Below are 3,030 nucleotides of genomic sequence, written 5' to 3'. Positions count from 1 at the left end.
TTTTATATATTCCCTCTCTTCTCTCCCCACCTCTCTCTCTCTCTCTCTCTCTCTCTCTCTCTCTCTCTCTCTCTCTCTCTCTCTCTCTCTCTCTCGCTCTGTCTCTCTCTCTCCCTGCTCTCTCTCTCTCTCTCTCTCTCTCTCTCCAGCCCGGTTATTTACACCTGTATAGTGTGTCAGCGTATAATCGCTCGCAGCAGTAGACAGCGATCAAAGAACGCGAGAAATGTCGCACTCTGTGTTGTTCACACCTTCCCCCCGCCGTACATACATACACACACACGTACACACGCACGCACGCACGCACGCACGCACGCACGCACGCACATACTCCCGTACGTACCGCTGCCACTCATCGACACACCGTGTCATTTTCGCGGACGAAAAATACAGGTTTACGGCCGTTAGCAAATGGTCTGAAAACTCACAACACAAAGGCCCGCGAGCGAACGCCGGCGCGGTGCGGTGCGGCGGTAAAGCGTGGGGCGTTTTCTCCCTGCATGGTCTACACGCGAGTTACATGCGTGTTATACAAGTTACATGTGTGTTATATACATACACGCGATGTAACTACACGCCGGGGAAGCAGGTGCTCTCTCTCGCCATCTCTCGCTCTCTCTCTCATCGCCTCTCTCGCCCCTCTCTCTCTCGCCTCTCTCGCCTTCTCTCTCTCCTCTCCGCTACTCTTCTCTCTACTCTCTCTCTCTCTCGCTCTCGCACCTCTCTCTCTCTCTCTCTCTCTCTCTTCTCTCTCTACTCTCTCTCTCTCTCTCTTCTCTCTTGCCTCCGCTCTCGCCCTCCTCTCTCTCTGCCTCTCTCTCTCTACTCTCTCTCTCTGCTCGTCTCTCGCTCTCTCTCTCTTCTCATACACTCTACTGGATCTCTCTCTCTCCTCGCCTCATCTCCTCTCTCTCCCGTCTTCCTCTCTCTCTTCTCCTCTCTCTCTCTACTACTCTATCTCTAGCTGCTCGCTCTCTCTATCTGCGTCGTGCGTGTGGGGGGCGTGTCTGCCCGGCGGTGGTGAGCTTGTGTGTCTCTCTCTCTTCCTCTTCGCCTGCCCTCTCGCTCTCTCTGTCTCTCTATATCTCACTCTTTCTCTGCCTCTTTTGCTCGCTCTCTCTCTCTTTTTTTCTCTGTCTCTTTCATTCGCTCGCTCTCGCTCTCCTTCTCTCTTTCTCTGTGTCTTTCGGTTTCGCTCTGTCTCCAAAACTCCTCTCCACCTCTCTCCCCTCTCTCTCACCCCTCGCTCTCTCTCTCTCGTCGGTAGTACAGGTAAACTGCCGTGCGGCCCCGTCAATTCACCTGAATTTCATTAGCATATTTATTGTGTAGCACTCGCTCAGTCGCTGTTTGATTTACTTCCCCTCACACGGGATGCAGCCGACAATATATTCACTGCCGACAATATATTCAGAGCTCTCAACGAGTCTTGTCACGCCCCTCGCGCCAGTCTCTCATGTTTATACATTGAAAATGTCAACTCCCGCTATTTATATGAACTTACATACCGCATTTTCTTTTCTTTTTCGTATTGTTGCGAAGAAATTGATGTCGGGTTAATATAAGTTGTTTATGTAACCAATTTCGGCTTGACTGCAAGCCGTTATGTAAATACATACATGCTACGTGTATACAAACGCGCAGGCAGAAATAACAGGGTGAAATGCGCCTCTCTCTCTCTCAATCGTCCTCCCACCCATCACTGATGTATACACCTCTCTTTTTACACACCCGTGTAGCAACTTCTGAGAGAAAATGTGATATTTGTTACTTTTCCAAGGCAGCGCTTGCCATTACTGATCTTCTCAGGTCAGTGTGAACTCAGTCAGTCTCTTATAAGAGATGCCAGCAATTGCTACACGGGTGTGTATTGATGCGCATGCACCTCTCTATGTGTAGCAACATCTTGGGGGTCAATGAGATAAAGTGGCCACTTTCCACAAAAAAGGCACCGCCAGCCATCAACATCGACACACCACGCCACTCTGTGCACGAACACAGCAACTTCTAAAACTTTCCCATGGCGGTGGGACACGAACCGCTTTAACGAAGACTGAGTGTCTTTGTCACACACACACAAACACAAACACACGCACACACACACACACACACACACACACACACACACACACACACACACACACACACACACACACACACACGCACGTACGCTCATAGCCCGCAGTAGTTCCAGCCTAAACCTGTCCGCACGGGAAAGTGGCCTCGCTTAACTAATTGCCCACCATCTCACAGAAGACCTTATGGTGGCGTATACACGCACAGTAAACTCGCTGTATGGTACGGAGTCGCCGCACTGCGGGACACCTGCATACGGTGTGCGTGCAACATTAGCGGGGTAAAGGGTTACATTAGCGGGGTAAAGGGTTAAGCAGTCGCTACACTGCAGGGATTAGCTGAAACTGCCGGGTGAATGCAAGCTAGCCTATATAAGCTAGACGTCGTACGCGAGATGGCACGGCGATGGGAGATAAAGAAATCCATGCAGCGGTAGTAGAGCCCCCGACTCTAAATCGCCGGTAAAATATTGCCATGACCCATAGGTTGGCTCGTACATCGTGGAGGTTACCAGGAGGTATGCGGAAAAACGCGCTTGTCTCCCGACTCCTTCAATCAATCTCTTCCGTTGTCTATCCCTCCCTCTCTCTCTCTCTCTCGCTCTCCCTCTCTCTCTCTCTCTCTCTCNTATCGTGTTATATGTAGCTTCTTGATCAAGGATATACACAACGTGTGTTGTGTATATCTATGGATATATATAGGACAACAGTTACCCTCCGCAAATTCTTCACCCAAGGTTGCATTATTTGGTCTCTAGAACAGAACTTTTTTGTATATAACCAAAACGCACAAACGGAGTTCATTGGATGCCCTAGTGTTGCCGACGGAAACAGTATTTCGCTGAATTTCTGCAATTTTCATAGAGAGCACGTCGCCAGCAGTGAGCAGTAGGTTTGGGGGGTGCACTCGGCTCGGAACTGGGTAGGGAGGGGGGTGCCTCCGGGACCTTCAAAA

The 3,030-nt window shown here is 50.3% G+C and overlaps 1 protein-coding gene across 1 annotated transcript in view; it reads right to left on the bottom strand.

Moving 5' to 3' along the window:
• Positions 1–3,030, bottom strand: part of LOC106817944 (protocadherin-like wing polarity protein stan) — a gene marked incomplete at its 5' end in the record, with an annotated part of 10,596 nt that overhangs the window by 2,769 nt on the left and 4,797 nt on the right. The gene's annotated exons all lie outside the window — the stretch shown is intronic.

Source organism: Priapulus caudatus, unplaced genomic scaffold, assembly GCF_000485595.1.
Source record: "Priapulus caudatus unplaced genomic scaffold, Priapulus_caudatus-5.0.1 Scaffold1938, whole genome shotgun sequence".
NCBI lineage: Eukaryota > Metazoa > Priapulida > Priapulimorpha > Priapulimorphida > Priapulidae > Priapulus > Priapulus caudatus.
The sequence above is the reverse complement of the archived record's forward strand: the minus strand, read 5'-3'. Positions and strand labels throughout refer to the sequence as shown.